The 24,950-nt window shown below is 34.4% G+C and overlaps 1 long non-coding RNA gene across 1 annotated transcript; it reads right to left on the bottom strand.

The window, feature by feature from the left end:
• Nucleotides 1–424: 424 nt before the first annotated feature.
• LOC123714333 lies at nucleotides 425–1,545 on the bottom strand. The gene is made up of 2 exons (XR_006754296.1): nucleotides 1,304–1,545; nucleotides 425–786 (listed from the first exon to the last, which is right to left on the bottom strand). It is a non-coding gene; the product is annotated as an uncharacterized LOC123714333 (long non-coding RNA).
• Nucleotides 1,546–24,950: the final 23,405 nt, after the last annotated feature.

Genomic DNA, 24,950 nt, shown 5'->3' with positions numbered 1-24,950 from the left:
ATATTTAGGCATATCTAAATAAGAATATGTTTAAATAAATCTAAATAAATTTTAGTAATTTAATGAAGCTTGTATTATGTTTATATAACAGCGTTGTTTGGTCGACAAAAATAATGAAAAGTTTCCAAATATTAATTTGATGGGTTTGTGTTAGTAATTTTCTTCCTTTTAGCACTTAAACCTCACTGGTGCAATCTCTCCTTCTGCCATTTTTGGTCCTTCGACCTAAGCGAGGAATTGCTTAGTAAACTAGATCATCTCCTAAATTTCTGTATCCGTTTTATATTCGGCCTAAAAAAGTACGACCACAACTTTACGTACCGTAAGAGGCTAAGCTCGATACCTATTCGTCAGCGTCGTGATGCTCACGTTCTCCATCTCTTATATTCCATCCTTCCTATCTCAAATCCTTAAAAATTGCTGCTATTATAAGCCAGATTACCTTTATTAAATAGGATTAAAAAACAAATGAATTTATTGAATAGTAGTTGGAACAGTAGTTAAATTTGTATCAGAAGCATCAGAACCAGGTCCAAGTTTCTCTTCTAAGTCTGTAGTAGCATCAGCGGTTATGGCTTTTATTGTTGTAGGATCAACGGAAGTTTTTTTAATTGTTTTTAATTTCATCTTATTTTCGCAACCCACGTAGACATTGACGGATATGGGATACCCGTAGGTGGATTGGAGACGAAGGACCAGGTATTTATGACGTAGGCCTCCTCGGACAATCTCGATTTTTGGTCCACGGCCTATACCGAGACGGTCGACAACTCTAAAGTATGTTATCTGAAAATGACATATGCTATTAAACAGTGGGTATATGTGAACTAAAGCCTCGTTAGCCTTGTGCCTTCAACGTGGAGTGCATGTAATGATTGAGGAAGAGGTCTGGAGTTGACCGTAGTTTGGCCGGTGGTTCAAGGCTGGGATCTCGAGTGGCCCGGAACCGCAGGTCACTATATAAGCCCGGTTCCCTATGGTAGAATGCCTGCCAAATCCCAAGGGCCCATCTTAAGGGCGTGTAAAGGGCTGAGAGGTTTTCAGTGGGTGGGGTCCATCCATTTACCTACCTGCCTTCGTAAAAAAAAGTAACACTTTGAAACCTTCATCACTTAGACACCTAGAAAGTCGATGCTGTGTGTCAAGTACGGAAGGCTGATCACCTTTTATCTAAAAACAAATTATTACAAAACAGCTACAGGCATCTTTTGCAAATAATTTATCGCTCATGTATCGGTTCTAACCACATTAAGAGATTGTGAATTACTAATCATACCCACTCGCATACTAATATATTACTTACGGGACACTTAAAAATTCTTCCATATTTCGCATAAACTTTCCTGAACGGCACTCCCTCCTTGTACAATCTATCTTGGGCAACCAAGAAATCATTCCTTTTAAACATTCCCACGTAAAAGTCTCTGCCAGTTACAACATTTATAAAACAACATAAAAGTATTGTAGACACTCTCATTGCTAGACTATTGTATTTGTAATTATATTTGAGTATTATTTTTATAGGTACACGATAAGGCCATATTGCTAATGCGATAGAAAATCTTTATCTAAGTGCATAATAAAATTTTAACTAGCCGAGCAAAATATTGTTTACGTAAAAAGTACGAATGATCATAAGTTTATTTTAATAAATACCATTATATTGACAGCCATTAAAAAACGATTGACATTTGTAATTTAGCTAAAAATATGCTTTAAGCTAAAATATTTCAATTACTAAAAAAAATTTATAACTAAATATCCTAAGAATTTTTTAAATAAATTAAAACGCGATTATATTCTACAATGAACCATTGGTGGTTAGCTTCTATTTGGATATTTGCTAAACAGCTTTGTTTAGCAAATAATCGTTTACTCTAACTGAACGCCTTTGAGTATATTATATAATAGCAATAATGGGAACACAGAATGAATATACATACATCTACAGTGTAAACTACATGTCCAATGTCCCTCAGTTTTAACGATGAAATCCCTAAAGCGTCGAAATTAATTGGCTTTGGTTGGTTTAGCTGGTCTTCCAAACAGTGATACATCCTACATAGAATTACACTTAATCACAATAACGACAAAGATTTAGTAATAAAGTACTTTTTAAGTTGCTAAAATTAGTTAAAACTGCGCAGCTGTGTACGTTATTTTGTCTCTTTATTATCCAGGCACGCAATAAACTCGACTGTCGGCATCATGCATATGAACTTTCTAAGAAATTCGTACTTTTGTTTACAAGGGTCCCAATGATTGATTGCAATATCGCAGAATATTAATAAAATAAGTAAAAAAATACAACAAAATGGTGTTGGTGTCCAAACAAAACTAACAGTCTATACGCAATAGCATTAAAATAACATTATTTTTTATGTACATAACTACTAACACTGAAATAAACTTTTTCTTTTGATAATTCCGATTTATTTTGATAATTCCGATTTCTTTTGATAATTTTCTTTTCTACATTTAACGACAACTCTCTATAATTCCATATAATACACAGTCCTTTTACAATCGTTAAATAGTGTTTACACTATATATTAAATAATCCCTATATGTCACTATGATATCAGGGCGCATCTAGGTAGCCTAGTCTGTTTGGAGCACCTATAATTTTCGAATGATATGCTACTTTCATTTCAATAATCTTAATATATATAAATCTCCTGTCACGATGTTTGTCCGCGATGGACTCCTAAACTACTTAACCGATTTTAAATTAAATTAGCACACCGTGAGCAGTCTGGTCAAACTTAAGGGATAGGATAGCTTAGATCTTTAATTATAGTCGCAATTTTATTTTATTGCAAATTATTTGTCTATATTACTAATTGACAGTCACAATTATCTGTTAACTCCAAAAGATTCTAGCAGATGTCGATACTTTTCGACTGGATTGAGTAAGTAATCAATAGATGGCACTGCTATGCTATGGTAAATCGACAAACGTATCATTAAATTCAATTATTTCAACTTTTTTAATTTTTGGTGTTAGCATAGTTAGGTTAGTAGTTAGGACCTGGAGACCTGGCGACGGCTCAGACAATGAATGTCGTGTTTAATATTAGCTGAACTTAGTATATGGTTTTATGGAAGTAACATAATACAATGAATACAAAACAAATATTAAGTTCGCTACTTCTTAATAACAATAATAATAAATCATTTATTTTCAAGAAAGTTGTACATCAATTATAAAAATCCACACAATGAGCCATACAAAAATAGGCATGCATATGTCAAATTAAGTTTCATTACCTCATATAATAAGAACATCTATCATAATAATAAGTCGAACTATTTATAATTAATTGTTGTCAAACTTATGATCCAAATACTCGCCCACGCGATAAAGGCACCTTGACTTTAAAAATTTTATCACCATCCCCTTGAAAGTATTACACTGCAGTGATCTTTAACTTCTAGGAAGGTGATTAAATAGTTTGATAGCCAAGGCGTAACAATATTTCATAACTAATATATGGTATGACATTATTCTACCTTTTATATTCTAAAATACTCTATTATCCGCATATTGTGGATATTCGAATCCTTTATTTAGGGCGAGCCTTCGGTGTGTGTTCCTGGGCGATGGTATCGCTTAACACCAGGCAAGCCTACCCAATTGCCGCCGGTACTATAAAACTAGCTGACTCGGCAAGCGTTGTATTGCCATACGACTATTCAGTACTATTATCCTTATTAAAAAGTGGTTGTAGAAATTAAGGGTTATATACATTTAATGCCAAATCATAAAAATTAAAAACAAATGAACGACGACAAGTAACGAACGAATAAGAACACGATACAGCGAAATTATGCTGCCAGCGTTAAAGGTACGCCGCATACAAGGACCGAACTTTTTACATTTGTTATATTTCTTTTTTATTAATTTTTAATTATTGAAGAGGATTTTCTAATGTGACCTCCAACAAGGTTGCGTTAAAAGTTTAACGTTACCATGGAGGACGTATGAAAGCCTGTGCCGTTTGTAACAACAGAAAGCTATATTTCTACAAACAACTGTTTGTAGAAAGAGGCAGAGACAAAGAAGATTATTACCGTCATTAATTTTCACATTACGAAGTTACACTTCTTCCGCGCGGGATTCCACGCACTATTTTTTATATTATTATTATGTAGGTTAAGAAAATTAAAAAAAAAAAATGTCAAAACTAAAAAATATTGCACTTGGCCCTTATGAGATAGGGGTAAAAAATAGTTACGATTCCAGATCAACACAATATCCACAAAATATACATAATAACGGTCCAGCCATTTCGTAAGTGTTACGTAAGCCATAAATATTCATAGTAGGTACGTTTACAGTAGTGAGTCCGTAGATAATATGAAATGTGAACAATACAATATTTATCAAGAGCTATCTGTGATGCAGGGATTATTTTCAGGTTGTCACTTGAACAGGCGCCTTTAATAAAAATTTCCAATATGCATCCCTGTTCATCTTGAAGGCTGTCGGTAAGAATTTGTGAGATTTCGCAAGAATATTGCATATAAACTTGTGAAGCACAAATATATTTGCTATGACTTTTTAAAAATTCACATTGATGTGGGAACGGCTTTGTCAGTAATGGCTCCATCCATGTAGACGAAAAGTATAGACTTATATTTATTGGAACGAAAATAACTTTGAAATAACCGAATTTTAATTGACTACAAAAATCGCTCGCTTATATAGACGATAGGTACGTGTTAGTGAATGCTCGTGTTGTTCCCACGAGAATGTAGGTCTGTGCTCCTATATCTCCGTGCCTCCTGCTGATAGAGGATCTTTGACAATCTGAGACAAATGTTTGTTTTTAATTTATTTCATTATTATTAATTACTTAAGATGTCCTGTGGAACATGGTGTAATCTTTTTTGACGTTCATAATCGTACATTGTGTTACCTATATTAATAAATGATTTTTTACTTTGACTTTGATCCAATTCGCCTTAGGATCCTTAAAGAAATTATTATCAGAGGAAGGTAAGAAAGCTTTGAGGGCATTGAGAGTGTCCATGGGCGGTGGTATTACTTAACATCAGATGAGACTCCTGCCCGTTTGTCCCCTGTTATATTAAAAAAATCCCAGTAATAAAGCTTTATGTTAGTTTATAAGTTACGTAAAAGATCGTATTTCTTCCTTTTTTAAAAATGTTTTCGTTCATAGAACATTGTCCAAAATACGAAAGCCTAGAATTGGGCCACAGAGGTCTGTTTAAAGTATTAATCCATATTTATTAAATAGGTTCCAACAATTTAGTTTTGCTTGCCATCTTATTCGTTTGTCAACTATAATTTCTATGGTGGAGCATATCTCATTGTCATCAACATATGGGGACACTTCAACTAAATTGGAATTAAATCAAGAAAAGAGCGTACGCATTGGAGGGCCCTTTGATATTTAAAGTATCCATGAGCGGCGGTATCACTAAGCATCTCCAGTCTCCGTAGACATATCTGGCAATAAAGGAATTTAAAATTAATTTAAATGAAAATAATTATTATAAAGAAAACAAAGAATATTGCTATGACCAATTATGGGCTTAATTGAGACAAATTAACTTATTATTCAGTGGGATAATGAATATCTCTAACAATGGAGCTAATTCCGGTGAAATCGAATGTAATATCAGATAATCTTCTGGGTGGAATCTTTTATTAGGTAATGAGGTGGTACAAAGTTATAAATGAGGTTTTCAGTCGACTAATTTATTGTTTGAATGCCTATTGTCGATTTTAATGTCTGTATTGTATACTTGTTGCAGGGGTAAAGCGTAAATTTTCTATATTATTAATCAACACAGTATAATAATAATCAATATATATATTTATTTGTTATTAAAAATCATTGCCATCAGCCTCCACTTAGGAGTGTCCATATGTACTTCCCATAACTGTCCCTGTGGCTTTGAATTTATTAGCCTTGGACACAATGGCCTCCATCGCCAAAAGACTGCAGGTCGTTTCGCCGTCGTCTTGCAATACAGCGCTCTACGAAATCATACGCCGCTCGCTTGCCTCAAAATGACTCAGCAATACACTTTTTGAGAGTATACTTAGGACTTTCCAGCAGGATTCTGCACCTGGTCTCAAAGCACGAACCAATGCTGGCTTGAAACCTATTTTTGGGACTTTATAAGGGCTGAAGACTGGCCCTCATTACATGGCCTTGGCCCAGACCGCAAACCTCTTCAAAACAGTGCGTAAAACCACACATTCGTGGCCAAGCAGCATTCGTGGCAAGCATTAAACGCCTGTATAAAAGCCAAAGGTGGCCATTTTTAACAGCTTTTTCTAATATTTTGCTGATACTTTAATAAATATGTATGTATACATTTTCATAACATTACATTACTTCATTTAAAAAAAAGGATTTTCATTTGTAACGGAACTTATGGCCGGATAAGGTATACAATGACGCCACAGTAACAGTTAGTAGCAGATCCCTGCTTAGTGATTTTTTTACCTTTCAAAGACTTTTTACGTTTTCAATCAAATTGTGCTTGATGTACTAACTGTTACTGTGGCGTCATTGTATACCTTATCCGGCCATAAGTTCCGTTACAAATGAAAATCCTTTTTTTTAAATGAAGTAATGTAATGTTATGAAAATGTATACATACATATTTATTAAAGTATCAGCAAAATAGCGCATCAATCAATCTGATTGAAGTCGATTTTAGTTTCGCGCCATTTTATATTTTATTCCCCGAGTTCGAGATTTCATTCATGTTAATCAATTTGAAGCTGTTTAACGAAAAGTAACAATTCCATTACCATGTAAGTTTTTGGCAGCTAAAAGTAGTATGTTCACCATCTTCAGCTTCTCTTTATTAAAATTCAGCATAATTGGTTCAGCCCTGTGTACAAGTGTAAATAAACACAAGTGATGTTTGTTGCATATCTATCGGAATAATATGATATGTTAGGCTACATAATTTTTATAAAACACTTTATTAGGTATAAACTAATAAAATTTATTGAATTTAATATAGATTATTGTATAACTTTGTATATAGAACAAAAAGACAAAGCTAAACTCTTTCAACATTAGTGTAGCAGTGTTTATGTAGTTCTTTAGTACCTATACAAGCAGGACAGACAATCAGGCAAGTAGTCAAGAAGCCTAAAGAGAACTAAACCGTTTGTGTTACTAAAATTATAATAAGTCCTATTACGGTATCTCGGATACTGTTAATGAGCATTACCTTAGTTTAAGCTATTCAACATAATATTACTTATTAGCCATGATTATTGTATAGGTTTTATGAATGTTTAAAGTTATAAATAATAATAAAGTAGTGGCGCTACAACCTTTTTAGGTCTGTTCTTCAAATTTTTGAATCTGTTTCATGATCATTTGTCAATCTAATAGACAAGTAGGTGATCAGCCTTCTGAGTCTGTTACACGCCGTCGACTTTTTCTCGACGCAAGGCAAAGGCAAGCTGGTTTCCTCACGATGTTTTCCTTCACCGTTCAAGCCAATGTTAAATGCGCATATAGACAGAAAATCCATTAGTAGCCGGGGATCGAACCTACGACCAGGGATGAGAGTCACACGCTAATGCCAACACGGCTCTGTTTTAGGCCGATTAGTAGAGTTAAAAATAACAATTGTATAGGCCACTAATAAATAGTCTAAAATATTTTATAAAATCATGTCAAATAGCCCATTATTCCAAGCATCTCTCAAGATCCTTTGTACATATAATAAAAGAAAATGTTTACAATTTATACCAGTATACTTAAGAAACTTATTACAATTTTCTTATAGAAAAAATCTCTTGTATAATATGAATGAAGACGTGTTAAGTGAACGCTTAACATTCACAATAGAATATGGGAAGCGTTGTTAGCGCTCTCAAATCCGGCTTTCACACTAATGTGTTTATTTATAAGCAATTTCCTTCATCGTTACGGAATATACGGGAGTGCATTCGTGAAGTCACGTCACTTTTTTACGTATACCATGTTTTAACGCGGCACGAATCGGTCTAGTCGTTTTAACCCCAGCTACCAATAAAATTTTCTTCTTTATGCACGAAACTATGGATTGATGTAATAATATGTTTCACTATTTATTTACACTAGGTTTTCTAGGAAAAAACAAAAACTACCTAAAAATTATACGGGATGGAACGGGCGGCCTTATCGCTAACAAGCGATTTCTTCCAGGCAACCTTAGTAAGGAATAAAACTAAAATATAAATAGAAAGGATAAGCGCAAGAAATGCATAAACAAATCTTTAAAAATCACTTCACCAACCTAAATCTAAAATAATATAAAATAAATATATAAAAAAACTAAAGAGCTAATGTCACAGAATTGTATATATAGAAAACATGAATTGCGAAGCAATAAATAATAAGTTTATGTTTATTGTTCCTGACCTAACCTAACATTGCGAGTCACAGAACGTGATGATTTAGATATTAGGTTTTAGAGTAAGCGTTCTTCCTAACCTAAATAAAGGATCAGTCTAACTACTGACTGGGCCCCCCGAATAATTTTTGGTCAATCCGCAAGTTTAGGGACTGATACATGTCGTTGATTTTCAGGTCAATGGGTTTTCTCAACTGCTGTTACTGCTGCTAACCATTTAGGGGAGGACCACTGGGGCTACAGCCCCGAGACCATCAAAAAAGTAAGCGCGGGGGGGGGGGTTACACAAAATAGCCTACGGTAAACAAAAATCTGACCCACGAACAACTTGTTCTTTTAAGAATCTACAAGGCCTCGCTATAAATTATTTAATAAATAAATTGGGATCTGAGGGCCTTCTCTGCCACTGCTTCTAACTGCCTGTAATTGACGATATGTTGTGTTAGTTATTAACCTTACGTCTACGGCCACAATGGAGTACTGTATTTTTACAACAATATAGTCGTTCGGAAGTTCGGCTTGTAATGAAACAACAAAGATCCTAGTGTATAGGGAAAAACTCTATTCATAGCTAATGACGTATTATACGTTTAGACGATTACATTGTATTATCTCTGACTACATGACAATATATGTTAAACTTAATTTGATTAAATTATTTACTAATTTTTAAATAAAACAATTTAACTTGTTATGATTGTTTTAGCTTTAGTAAACATTGCTTCACATATTAAATTGGCCTACCCTTAGTGCAAGTCTTAAAACGCATACATGTTACTGAAGATTTTAAATTAACAAACAAATAGGAAATAAAAATATGTTTATAATGGAATATAAGATACAGGTATCACTTATTCCACGTTATTAAATTTGTATTACAGACATATTTGTATTAAAGAAAACAGAGTGTATTGGCCGAGAGAAAAATCCGGCGTAAGAAACTCTCGGTTCTATTTTAAAATATCAAATCATGATGACTAGGAGGGAGATACAGTCCACTCTTTATTTGTATTAAATTACAAAACTAAACAGAAACTCGCAGTCCAGTTTCCGGAAGCGGCACCTGTTCACAGGCATGACGTATGAGTCAGCCATCTACTCTACCATATTTGAGGGAATTAACAACGTAACACAACGCCACTGCCCTAGTCACATTTGAGTAAGAATGACTTCTCCGGCATCCCAGTTAATAAAACTAAACCTGTGCATGTCACGCATCTCCCTTCTTCCAGGCTCAACAAGCCGGTACAAGAAAACAGCACCACAAGACAGCAAGCACAAAAGACTAAAATAAGAATCACAAGACAGCAAGTGGTCTCGAAATATCATGCCACTATCATTACCGAATAGTCAAGCTTTAGTAATAAAGTGGCACCTGAAGAAGAGCAATCGGTTATTTCATAAATATAATATATCACATATTAGAACATCCAGGATTCGATAAGAAAGAAGAATCTTAAGATTTATTTGAAACATATGTCAGACGCTCTACTTAGCATAAACACTGAAATGGCATTCAAAATTTATTGAAAACCACACAAAAGCATTAGGGCGTTACACACGAACCGGAATCTGGCATTGGTTGTACGAGTCAAGAGCACGGACCAAAAACATTGCCAAATAAATTCCACAAAGGATCCCTTCACTATTGTCCGTCCGGGACAGATAAATTATAATGGCTGTTCATATGAAATGGGTTTGTATTGAATTGACGACATTTCACTGTTTAGAAGGGATTATTGTGAATTTAGGTGGTATGAATTATTGTGCCTTTTGGTTTATTACAAATTGGAAGTATGAAAGAGTTTTTATCGATTTTTTGGATAAACTATGATATTAGTTATTTAAGTGTGATCCAATCATGACTTTGCTTTGGCATATGATTTGCAACAAATGGTCCCTGCGATTACGTGAATACCGGATGTCTGGAATCTTTTTTGGACCTTCCATTGACTTCACATCTGGAACTACCAAGTCGTTGTTGACCCGCCATTGGGTTCATCGGATCATTGCGTGGTCCGACTCGTTGTGCCGTTCACGCGCCCTCTATATATCTTACACATAGGAGGGCAGAGACAATTGAGTCCAAGTGAGAAGCGCTGGCGGTAAGTTTGGACATAGCGTAAACCTTCAATCGGGTGCGGCACAGAACACTGCTATCGAAGCTTCCATTGTGCTATTGTGCATATTATTTATGAAGTATTTCCGAACCAATTTGACTTAGACTCCTGTAAGAAAAGAGCGTACCTTGACAACTTAAAAGGCCGGCAAAGCACTCGCGGACCCTCTGGAATTGATAGTGTCCATGAGCAACGGTTTCACTTAACATCAGGAAGCGTCCTGCCCCCTGCCCTATATAGAATAGTACTATACTATAAAAAATACTAATAACGTACAGATTGTCATAAAAACATCCCAAGATATAACTAACAAGACCCTCTCAAATAGAAATAACGTTAGAAGGCTATCGCATTTTCGTTTTACTATTTACGTAAGCAACTACTCGCCGGGGCACAGTAAAGCGAGGGAGCGGAGATAATTAAAGTACCCACAGAGGTCACTTGGATCTAAATAATTAAATCTGTAATTCGTTAGGCCTATGTAAGGTTTTCCTAGTTCATATTAATACATTAACACATATGGACTCCAATTTACACGTTATTTTTTGGACTAATTCGACCGAAATAGTTCCTGTAGCGCCTTTTCGTGATTCGCAACTTAAATAGTAACTAAAATCGCTTCGGTTATACAATGCTGTATACTCGTAGCAAATTAACAATTGTTTGACACTTACAGCATTCAAAGGTACTTACCAAATATGCAATGAAATAGACGTAATTTGATTTGAAAAAAATTATACGCAAGTTCTGGAAGAGTTGTTTGGACTAAAACCTGCAGCTGAGTTTTATTATCGGATGTCAAGGCAGAGTTCAAAATACCATCCGTATCGCCTCGACGTCCGTCGTTACACAACTAAGCATTTCTTAGGGCAGTTTTTGCCGCGCAACTATACAGCTGCCCACTGAAGTACATCCGAACCAATTCAACTCAGGGTCCTTCAAGAAAAGAGCGTTCTAATGCGAGCGAGATTCTTAAAAGCCCGGCAACGCACTTGCGAACCTTTTGCCATGGCCGGTGGTATCACCTAACATTAGATGAGCCTCCTGCCCGGTTGCCTCTTATTACATAAAAAAAGTTATAAAACATATTAAAAATTTCTATATTATTTCATAAAAGTCTTAATATGTGTTAGTCACTTAATCTGATTGTAACACACACACACACACACACACATATATATATATATAGATCACTCCATGTTATTGGTACCGGACTGTAAGTAGCTGAGTGGTTATTTTTATAATTACTTTCTAGGTTTTATCGTATAAACGATTTTCCTTGTAATTTTTACCGTTAACTTTAATATTTAGCGTATTGTCTTCATCAGTTATTTCACCAAATTACGAAGTTAAATCAGTTAATTATGCTAAGATACGAAAAATAATCAAATCAGTGTTAATCACAAATTAAATAATATACGTGTCCAATGATTTCCATTTATTAGTTAAAAGTTAGAAAGTCAGGCCTGTATTCACTTTGATTATTTTTTTTTTAATATGTTCAGATAAAATAATCCATCATTATGTTAGTATAAAGTTACAGACTAGTGGTAGTATATTATTATTAAAAATCTAAACATAAAACTCATGAAAAAGTGCATACACTAGTCGATCTAAACCGACAAGTATACGCACAAAATGCCTCATCATAGGCGAAGATAGGTTATCTGCCACAGTCTTCAAGATGCAGTGTTCCGACCGCCTCGTACCCGGTTCAACAGAGATCCTGTTTGATTCCGTCGTATCTTCAGCTGCTGAATTCTTAAAGAGTTGGTAGCTTGCGCCGTCTTCTATTAATCCATTTTCGAACCCATACTTTTCTTGGTCTTGCAAGTTCAGCTTCCAAAAATTCTTCGGTTTTAGATAGCACTGCGTTTAATACTTCTTTCAGTACTTACAATTGCAAGCGGGCTTCTCCATGTTCGCCCAAACTTACTGTACGACAGCTATCGATAACCGAATTTACTTAACAGAGCCACTAAACAAGAATTCGACACTACTTGCACTACATTCCTGCAATAAACATCTTCAATTACTAATTACTTGGACTCACACTAATCAAAGTGAATACAGGCATACACACAAATGATAAGAGTACAAAAATATAGTACAACAGTGATGAGCATTACAAATTGTATACACACAAATATAACGTAAATAATAAATACAAAATTAGCTAGGTATTAAAATTAGATACACAACTGATGTTCAGTTATAAATTACAAATTTGCTTGTATCCTGTTTGATGTATATATCTAACATATTTTGAATCGTGTTCCATTTCTACAAATTCAGATTATTAACGTCTCGTTTTATAGTAATTATAGTGATCTAATCTTTTTAGGTCCGGCCCTTAGATTTCTGTATCTGTTCCATGATCATTTGTCAATCTTTATATATAAAAATGAACACCTATTCTTCTTATGAAAGAAAAAAATAAGAAAATACCGCGAAAAGTTGGAAAATTTAAGAATACTTAACCAACATATTAAGTAATCATGACTTTTGTTAAGATAGCATTTTTTTCATTTTCAGTGCAAAGCGCTTCTACAATTCAAACTTTTTTCATGTAACCTTATGGCGTTTGACATAACATTGACAGAATGGGTGCTGCAAGTATCGTCAAAGTGGATGTAAGAAAACTTAATATCGTTTAAAACAAATGCTTCGGTCAGAGTTATTATATTGATTATTGATTAAATTATTTTATATATATAAAATAATTACAGTCGCTAATTGTTTGTGGCATTAATCTTGAAAATCCATGTTTTTTACATGGCCAGTTCTGTCGGAATACCAACAACTCGAACTCACGACCTCAGAGATATTTAGATATACTGCCCATCAATTAACAAACATATTCCACGATAAAGCATTTTAAAAGTTTTTAACAACAGAAAAATCACGTTTAATTAGTACAGACATGCAAAAAGGCTTACAGAAAGTGGAGTTCATATTTCCAATAGCTTATGGCTTTACGAATATCAGTGCAATAAAGATTTTATACAATGCGTTAGCTAGAAGTCACTTGGAGTGCGTTGGTGGTGGCTCATATGAGGCTCATCAATACAGTCTCATGTTAGAGCGAGTACAAAATAAATCCACCCGTTACGTCTACAAGAAAATGTACGGAGTGTATCCCCTTATGAACCTGCCACTGTTTGTTCTGGGTATGATGGGTTATGACCAGGTACGTCTCAGAAGAGAGCGTGCTTTGTCAGTCTATTATTTTAGGACACTTACGGATCGGGTCCATAATCTGGAAATAATGGAGAGACTGGGTCTACGGGTACTAAGTAAAAACCTGAGGCGGAAGCCTCAACTTTTGGATGTACCGCGTGCAAACTCCGTCTTGGTTAGCGAAGCGCCACTCACGCGAGCAATAAATATAATAAATAGAATTTCTGCTTTTTGATTGTATACTGGCTGAGTATATACATCTACGTATACACTTTTATGTTTTTTAAATCTAAGACAATCGGTGTAGGTAAAATTGTGTCGTATTATCGCATTAGTAGTAGCTGATAAGATAGAATAAGTAATATGTAAGATACAAATAATATAAGAATTGACCAATTAATATGACTAATAATGTAAAGTGTAAAATTCATTTAAAGACAAAATTGCGCGCCATTGTGTGTCTCAGAATATGCGAAATTACGATTTTGTACCACATTGTTGCAATAAATTCTTATTATTATTATGGCCTATTATAATACAAATGAATATTTAAACGATCCTAGTGCTTGGATATGAATTGCTCCAGTATATGTAGGTAATGCGACTGAATCTCAACTGACTGAATGTCAACATCGTATCAAATCGTGATCCATGTGGTATCGAATTATTTCAGTATAATAAGAATTTTTATAATATTCTTATGGAACCAAGTTCACATTTCAAGGATGATCATGCTCGCTTAAATGTGCTCGCTTGTGCACACTTGAATTCGTGTATGCGGTGACATTAGTTATTTCACATACGTATTTGCGTGATGTTCCCACGAGAATGTAAGTGTGTGCTCCTATTTCACCATGCCTGCTGATAGAGGACAAATCTTTGTTTTTAATTTAGTGTATTATTATTAATTACTAATGATGTCATGTGGAATATGGTGTAATGGTTGTAGCTCCTTACAAACGTTGTGAAAAACAAAAACTTGGTGATTTAAAAGAGTGGCGAAGAGTTTATTGCCTCTTCCGTTCTACGCCCTTGATTTGAGAACTGGCAGTAAATGTATAATTAGAAGCATATTGTATACATTTCTGTTTTTGACGTTCATAAGTGTACATTGTGTTACCTATATGAATAAATGATTTTGAATTTTGAATAATGATGTGGAAATAAAGTATGAAAACTGTATTATCTCTCGTAGCATCATAAACGAATCATTACGAATGTCGCGTCAAAAATTTCAATTTGCAATTCTTTCTGAACTAACAAGCGGCATGTTACTCGGCGAGGCGGGCTGTCAAGAAGTAAATTAAAGTGTCAATCACGACAGAGGGAGCCACGAGCTTCGTATAAATATTCATATTTCGTAGTTACGTTTTAATTGTGTTTATCACTTACAAAGCTTTTTCCCATGGCTCGGCTACTATTGCAACGAAAGTTTGTGTTTGCGGTTTGCTCGATGGCTTTATGCTATTTTAGCCTGCCCGAATTGAACTAGAATAATTGTATTTTGTTTTTTTTTATCCAAATAATTCAGTAGTAACATGCTGTAGGCAGTATAGTATAATACAGAGGTCCTGTTTCAAAAGGTAAAATAAATATGTATGCACGTAAAACTACGCTTCTGAGTAGTGTTGGCCTAGTGGCATAAGTATGCGATTCACATACCTGAGATCAAAGGTTCTATTCCCAATTGTGGACGTTCTGTCTATGAGTGTTGAGTATTCTACTAATTAGCTAAGTGATATCAACCGTACTTTATAATAACTACATAAAATCTTTAATCTAAACCTAAATATTATAACGTTTGATGTTCTTTTCCTTCGTCATTAAATCGCCATATCGGGGTGACTTCAAAGGGAATAAAAATAATTCCTCTATTGTCAAAGATTTGATAAAAGACTGTCATTCATTACATGAAATGCCAAAAATAAGGATGTCATAAAGGGATTTGAAACCTTTACGGGGTAATGAGGCATAATACACTGTCAGCGTTTTCTCAAACTTGGCGGAATCGAATATTTTGTAACATATAACTGGGACACATAAAAGTCCCCTTGGTTTGGGTTTTATATAGAACACTATATTATTTGAGCAATATTAAAAAGATATCCGGTATCCAATAATATTAGGACATTAACATTTCATAGGACATTTTACGCGATAATCCCTTTCATACGGTCTCTACCTAATTTTCATATGTATCTGTTACATTATCTTTACAATAATTTTATTTGTAATATTTTGTTTAACATTCTTTTATATTTTTTTTTTTATTATCAAACAGGGGGCAAACGGCCTGGAGGCTCACCTGATGTTAAGTCATACCGCCGCCCATGGACACTCTCAATGCCAGAGGGCTCGCGAGTGCGTTGCAGGCCTTTTAAGAATTGGTACGCTCTTTTCTTGAAGAATCCTAAGTCGAATTGGTTCGGAAATACCTCAGTGGGCACATAGCGGTGGTGCGCGGCAAAAATTGCATTGAAAAACATGACATTTTATTAAATTAATTTAAAAATAAAAATAATTGATCACCACTTATGAAAAAGGGATTTGTGGAACTGGGCGGCGATACTAAACCCGACCTTACTGACCTGTGGTAGGTAATTTTTGAGAAGTTGGTAGAGCACTTACCAGCAGAGCATAGAAAATTCATGAAGAGTTGTGATATGACCGACGATAATAGTAGGTTTAGAAAGAGGAAATTCAAGTTCAGTAAAATATATTTTTGAAGTGTAAAATGCTTTTCCTGCTTGTCTTTTACAACAGAGGAATCCTGTTGGATTCAATAAATGACGTCCCAATAAGAGAACAAATTCGACTGAAAAAGTTCTTTTTAATATTTACGAAAACACTCGTTCTGAAATTTAGCAAAAACAATAGTGAACTATTGTGAGTTCTCACTATATATATAAGTTTACTAGATTAAGATCTTGAGCTTACGAACAGGAAAAGTAATAAATAAATAATGTTATTGGTGTCCACAACCTTGGAATGAATCTCGTCTATCCCACGGGAACTATATATTTTTTTGGGGCTAAAACTACTTGCGACTGTCGGCTTTAATCTTACTTTATTGTGTTAAAATCCGTTATAATGTATCTATAACCAATAGAAATTCACTACATATTTATTTTATTTATGCTCTCAACCTCCACACATATTAAAACGAGAACAAATTAATGATTATGAAATATGTAAGAAATAAGTAATAATAATATATATACACGTCTGAAAATGATGACAACTCGCAATCGTACACGCGATATGAAGACGCTTGGGTCCGCCAAGCGTCTGCGAACATAACGAAAATAATGTAAATTCTTTCTTAGCCATTATAAAGAAGAGTGCAAATTTGCGAGATGTCTCCAACGAGTCATTGTTCTAATTCACTTCCATTCCAACTACCTAATATAAAAATGTGTACACACGTAAGAAGTGAAACTTCTTTATGACCTTATTATTCGAACAATGATCTACAATATGCAACTTTACAGAAATTGGTTAAATAAAGTTAAATTTGATAAAGTTTAACAAAAGGCTTTTATTATCATAGACAGGAATATAAATAATACAATTATTACATTTTACCTTATTACTTCTAAGATTATTACAGAATTTCATTAATTGTAATAGAATTATACTATATAACTATCATTGTTAAAGTTATTATATATTTTTGTTATAAATGGCCTCGAATCTCTTCGAATTAACCGTGGACAAGAAAAAGATGCCTCGTAACAGAAAAATGTGACGCGTAACCGAAGAATGTGACGGTTTTTATTTTCAAACGCCGATAAAGAAATTCACTTCAACTTCAATACACAGTAACAAATAAATGAATTAAAAATAACACACACCTGTTCATAAACATCCATTCTTTGCCAATAGATTCCAAGATTGTTAGAATTCGTTAAGACTTTGGTGAGAGAAATTCCGTTTTAAAGTTGAAAGGCAATTATCGGCGAAGGGGTTTTTCTATAGGCCGATTCGACAACGGATTATCTCTCTTGAAACCAGTATAATGGTTGTGTTTGTAAATACAAGTGTTCATTTTACTATGGAACTTCAGAAAGTGTAAATATCCTTAGATATTGGAAAGGGCAGAATTAATAATATTATTAATTCTGCTTGGAATTTCAGGCCTCGTGACCTTCACAGAGATACCATAGACGTAATTATGACTGCCATAAATAATATAAGTTTCTTAAATTTTCCTTTAAGAATTTCCCTACTGGCTCTTTATCGATTTACTAAAATTATTACTTTTTCTTACAAATTAAGGTAACTTAATCCTCCTAAGCCCTACTGGCGATTTCAATGTCGTTTCATAAATCCATTCAACCATTTTCGGACCAAATTGATTCGCATTAGGTTTCATCTTCAAAGGACCCAATATTACTGATTTACATTTATTTGAAGATTTAATACTGTTTGATGGATAAAGATAAAAAGGAAATATTTTAATAAATACGAAAATATGTATTCTGTAAATGAGAGTAAATTTTACCTCGTGGGTATCATTATTATTTTATGGTACTAACGTTGTAACCATGACATTCGTTGTCTGCATTTATCTATCTATAATAGTGCATTCTTGACTGGAGCCTGCAACGCCGGGGGTTAATTGGTTTTGCTGAACGTTCAGGTACGCTCTTTTCTTCACGGCACACAAAACATTGGTAATGCGGATCGCTTTTGGGCTTATCACTTTACCATTGCGTACCTACGTATCTATTAATAACTTGTGCAGACGTGTGCAAATTGCGACACTGTAAATTTAGTAATGCGGGTCACCTATGGGGTTATCACTTTACTAAATATATCTACCTATCATCGGTAGTTACCTACCTATACAGACCTGTACACGTGTGTATATCCAGTTGTAAAGTAGCATTTACCTTACTATTCCAGATGCACCCACAAACGAAGGCGAACCAAAAGCGTAGCGTAACAGGTAACGCACGGCCGCCTCCCGCGCCGCCGGTATCGGCGCCCTAACAACCACTTGTCGCTGGATTAGACGATGAACTGCTGCAGGTATTGGGAGAAGATCCATCAAAGTCTAATACTCTAGGTAAAGACATACAGTCAGATCTTGCAGTACGCCTACAACACACACACTACATCTGGTTGTCAAAAGAAACAAGAAAGGAACATTTATCTAAGTACCTACTGCCAGGGAATTGTACAACCTATAAATTAAATTAAACAAGATGACTTTTGTTTAGAAATTTATATTGATTTCTCAACTTATTTATAGTGATTGTACATCACTTTGGTTACCCACAGGTCGACATTTTTGCCAGTAGATTAAATTGCAAATATAGTGTAGTGACGAGTGATAGCGATTGAAGCATTCACGGTTTCCTGGTCAATTTTTTTATGACTTTCCACCGTTTGCATATTAAAAACATTAGGAAAAATTATTAACGACAATGACTTTGGCATCATCGTTGTTTTCCTATGGACTACTCAACCATGGTATCCACTTTTCAGAAGGCTCTTAGTTTCAGGACCCATAATTTTATAACCTAATAAAATCTTATTATCTCTCATTCCAGTAACCGCGATGTACATCAAAGGATTACCGTGGTTGTCGGAATATCATCGAAACGTCCCTCCTAAGAAGTGTGCCTTTGTCATCAGTCTCCATCATGATGGCTTCGCTGTCAGATAATTCTATAAAACAATACGACACTTGTTTTAAAAAATGGTTTATCTTCTTCTATGAAGCATTGACTCCGAGCTGCTCAGTTTTCTTCAGGACTTTGGTGGTATCCCAAGTTTAGTTGAATTTGGTTATAGGAGGTCGTAACCTAAATATGCTCTCAAAGAACCGTTTAATTCCGTCATCAGTGCCTATATCTTGGCTTAGAATTGAAGAGATTAATCTCTTCGGACAAAGGTACAGGTAAGTTTGATTAATCATCAATTATCTTTCCAGTCAGTCTTATGTTAGTAATGTATATGAAAAATAAATACTATTGTTATAATCTTTTAGTTAACTTTGCGATTAGATTAATCGTGTAATTTGCAACCTTGATATTGTACGTTCGAATCCCAGGTTTATATACGCAATTGACTATCTCGTGCTGTGAAACTTAAATGACGAATCGTTTAAAATTCAAACTCACTCACTCCGCTGGCTCTGCGACTCAAAAAGTGTATTGGCCTCCGTCATGAAAAACTTACAGGGAAAAAAAAAAAAAAACGTCCAACGACCCAAGAATCAAAGTGGCGTGTAAGCAGACCACAGTTGTAAAAAGAAAATCAAACATGCATATAAAGGGATTCATATATTATTTTTATATTATGTATAAAAACTCAAATTAATAATTTATTTGCAATGAATGTACTGTATTGAGATTGATTAATTAAAAAATGCACGCACGCACTATATGAACATCATATTAATATACCCCTATAGGAAGGTGATTGAACATTTTTATAGCTATGGCGTAACAATTGTTTGTATACATCCTGGTGGATCGTGCAGGGACCCACAGCCGTGTTAGATCCCTCGGTATATATAGGCAAGTTTGTATGTATGAAGGTGCCGGAGAAACATAAACAACCCCCTCTGGGCGTCCTCCACTCAGACGCTCAGCGCCTGGTGTACAGGCATACCAGGCTTGTGGGGTAGGGGCTAGTTTCCTTCTGCGCCTTCATATTTCTATGGGAGGGTAAATCAAATTCTTTATGTAATTATGATTTAAATAAATTAACTGGATTACCTATTCTAAGACGCGAATATTAAATATTAACATTCCAATATATGGAAATATTTCTTAGTGAAATGCTCAGATCTAAGCCAATTTTATAAAATATACACTGTATAAAAATCTCATAGCCAAAGTAGTTTGAATAGAAATTGTTGAAAATATTCATTTTGGTAAGGAACTCGACACAGGTGGTGCAAAGGACTGAGATTGGAAAATTTTATAGCATTATCATGTGTATTTGGTTATTATATTTAAACTAAACACAAATTAATTATAATCATGCGTAGAGCTATGAAAAAACACTGCATTTACAAAGGAAAATATATTTGACAATGGTTGTTTTTTTCTTCTTTATAAGTAACAAAATAGGACATTTTGTGCGTTCTTTCTATTTAAGGTTAAAATTTAAAGCCAAAATGTGCCTTGCCCACGTCTCTAAACTGTGTCGTTCCTTGAAAACATTTAATAATTTCACTGATAAATAGATGTGTTTGGGAATTTTGAAAGAAAGGTTGCTTAATGCTTTAAAATCGTTAAGCGATATGTTTGAAGTGCCATATTAATGGGATACAGGGAATGTACGAGCATTTAAAGTTTTAATATTTTTATAGGATCCCGTATCACCTTGACGTCTGTCGTTCTACAACTGAGGGTTTGTTAACGCAATTTTTGCCACCATCACTATGTGGAACTAGTTGTCCGAACCAATTCGAGGTAAGGTCCTTCAAGGAAAACACTTGCGAGTCTGCTGGCATTGAGAGTGTCCATGGGTGGAGGTAGCAGGTATTAATTAATATCAGATGAGCCACCTGCCCATTTGCGTCCTGTTCTATTAAAAAATAGATAATAGGATTGCGGGCCACGCAAGATGAATTTTACGTTAAATGGCGTTTTGTATTCATTCAACACAAACGAATGTGGCCGTAATTTAATATCATAGGCTTCGAGTGTAAAAATAATTACGCTTTCGTAATGCTGAAACGTCGCGAGAACAATATTGTGTGTACAATGAAACGAATAACAGCAACCTTCCGTTTTCTTTTCTCCGCAAAAATTATGTACATTATCGTGTAAAAATTTCACATTTAAAACTGTTGGTCGATAAATATCCCATCAACGAGTAAATGTATGCAAATATTTGATAAATTGTTTGCACAACCTGCTTGCTAACTGTCTAACTCGCTTTGAGGCTGATGTCTAAACTTTCATGCTCTAACGCGAACACATGTCTAGATAGAACCTTTAAAAGTATCACGCTTTCGTCTGTAATATACAGGTATTTATTTATTAAAGTTTACCACATCAAACATAGAACTAAACTAAAATATATGATAATTTATGTAAACATATATAAAATTAAAATACATACACGAAATAAAGTAAAACAAAATACAATAAAAATAACAGAAATTTTTATCAAGCAGAAAGAAAAAAAAGTACCCACTGTACTGCTGGTATTTTTTTCCTTAATATATTTATATTTATTAATATATATGTACCATTATTAGTGTATTTGAAACAAAATTATTATTTATATTCAAAAGGCCAGTTTTGTCTTTTAGACTTATTAAAGGACAGAATTCGTCTTGTAATCACATACTATTTTAAATCTTTCAAGCTCTAATGTGATGTTACAAAAAGTATGTAACGTTTTCCAATTTCAACTCATGCTGCACAGATTTTTCTCCAGGGCAAGTCAATGACATAGACTGCAAAATCCATTGGTGCAAAATCCAGGATCCAGGTCAGCCATGACTGACTCATGGATCTACATCCACTGCCAGGCCTAAAACACGAACGTGTGTCTATCTATATGAGAATTATAGTTATAGATATTTGAAATATCCTACTATTCAATATGTATGCGTTATTTATGAGTTACGAGAAATATAAAATTAAATTATCTTGTACAAAAATCCCACTAACATTTATATTAGATTTAGATTCATAGATGTGACCTATTCGATACGTGACATCCAATGGTGTATGGGCCAAATCTCCATATTGGATATCAGATGCTTATTCAATCGTGTCCGATTTCAGCGAGCGAGCGAAAATACATTTGAGTGCAGCGAACAATTTACAATTTTATACATTACACTGCTGGTCATGTAACTGAAATATCGTCTTGAAACGTATCATTGAAATTTTTCTTTCTTTGTAAAGTTAGTAGAACTATAAGTCTTTTATATACCTCGCTTATTTACTACTTATAATGCTCAACAGGCTATCATGCCCTTACAACTTAATTGGAAGATCCTTGCCCAGTCTAACACTGACTAGGTTGAAGGCCCCAGAGTTGTATATAGTCTTCAGTAGCACGTTACAGGGTATGTCGTCATCGCAGTGATTGTAGTAGTAGAATCTAGGCGTCGCTACACATCGATAATGGTGTGTTATTTTGTGAGATTAATATTTTTCTACTAATATAACATCAGTTTTAAAGAGATTAAGTTTATTTATACAGAATATATATCACCACTTAACGGTTAAGACCAATTAAATCTTACGGAAATTCGACCGTAATTTGTTTTATTTGAATGAAATATCTTGTTCAGAAGACACTAGAAAATCTCTTATTCATTCAGCCGATAGACACACGGTTGGCTGAAGCTAAATTTGCCATTCACTTGTCAACGCTAAATTGAATTTCGACAATGGTATACATTCAGGCTAAGAATGAACCATGTAAGCTAAAATGTATTTGTTTTATATACTCTCTTATAATATAAACATAGTTTTATGTCGCAAAACGAAGTAGTCATCCTTATGTCTTTGATTGTGAAGATCGTTTGATTCGTGGTTGAAATTAAAAATATGCCTTTTCGACTTATGGAAATTTTCAAGCTTTGAAGGGTGGAACATACCATATTTTGGATGTTGTTACTGTTGGACCTGCACCTGGTCTTCATAATACAGTCGTGTCTGCCAACAATTTCATCGTAGTAATAGTCACTTGTGTTCGACACACTCCCACTATACTACTTTCTAAAGACCTAAGCCTTTTATTCAAAAACCGGTTTTGTGTTGACCTTGTGCTGGCTCCAATACTTTTATCTCTTTGACCGATTAATAGCTACTCGTAGGCAGGATAAATCTTTGAAGATATATTTGTTTTAAAATATAAGTAATTACTTATCTGAAATCGTTTCTAAATTAACTAATGAGTAAGAATTTCTAAATTTCGGAAAGTTGCATACCTGGGCCACGCTTTCCGCAATGACCGCTACCATCTCCTTCAATTAATTATAATGGTTAATATCCATGGTAAAGAGTGTGTTGGTAGAAGGAAGAAATCAAGGCTTCGCAACGATAGGACGTGGACGAGTATTGCTACAGTGGAAGACTTGCTGCATCTCAGACAAGACACGCTTCAAAAGACTGACGGTCAACCTCCAGTAATGGAGAGGCACTAAAGAAGAATAATTTCTTAAGATTTTTTTCAAAAAACGGAGACACTTAAATTTTTAACTAGTTAAATATGGTTCGTCACTAAAAGTAATCACGTGTACAGATACCCGCAAACTTTTTGAGCATTAAACAAGGGGTGGGGAAAAATTTGCGCATCATACACAGCGCGAGACACAAACGTCAACTGCAACCAATCACGCGCCCGACACGTCACTCTCCTGCCAATGATACCTAAAAATCGCTTCTGTGCAGGCAAGAACATTTGTTCAAGATGTTTGCCGGTATCTATACGGGGGTTAAAAATACTTAAAGTCAATCGAGTCGACCCATCTTGAACATAACCGCCCTGTTGGATTCTACCTTTCATTTGAGGTCCTACTAGTGGTATATAAAGAATATTGATAAACATATTTATACAAGATTTAGTTTCCATACATTGTTACGTGATTCATAAAAATATATAGGCCAACTACGATGTTACCAAGAATACGACGAGATGCGTGGGTCTAGTATAAGTATAATTTTGGACTTATTTACAGTCTTAGGTTCACCTTGAGTTTATTTAAGTTGTAGGATAAATGTCTAGACTAAATTTGTGTAGGAATATTTTGTAAGATTTCTGCCAAGATCTGTTCAATTGCGTATAGATTAATTTTGTGTTCGATTTTACATAAATTTTTACTTATAAAATAACATATTTGATATTGTATTTGAAATCTTATACAATATTATATTATATATAAATTAATAATCTGTAATATTCCATTTAAAAATTATAATTTACAAGTATAATAGTAGCATTAAATTACTATTACACACACACGCACTAAATTTATTTTTACGACTCCGTTTGCAATGTTTTCTTTTAGCACTTACTTATTTGACCTGATTGTACGTGTTCCGGTCCGGTGGTGGAGAGGCTGGCTATCTGTCACTCAGATCTCCTGTTACAGAGACCAGTCTCTCACATACACTTCCAAATGTTATCATCTTAGTTTAATCATAATAACCTTCTATGTATATGTGAGAGAAGAAATAAAGATTACTTATTATTTATTTACTATTGTCGATGTGATTGACGAATGTTTCTAGTATGTTTCATTCAGATCCTGCCATT

The sequence above is a fragment of the Pieris brassicae genome, chromosome 9 (genome assembly GCF_905147105.1).
Source record: "Pieris brassicae chromosome 9, ilPieBrab1.1, whole genome shotgun sequence".
Classification (NCBI taxonomy): domain Eukaryota; kingdom Metazoa; phylum Arthropoda; class Insecta; order Lepidoptera; family Pieridae; genus Pieris; species Pieris brassicae.
This window is presented reverse-complemented; position numbering and strand designations above follow the sequence as displayed.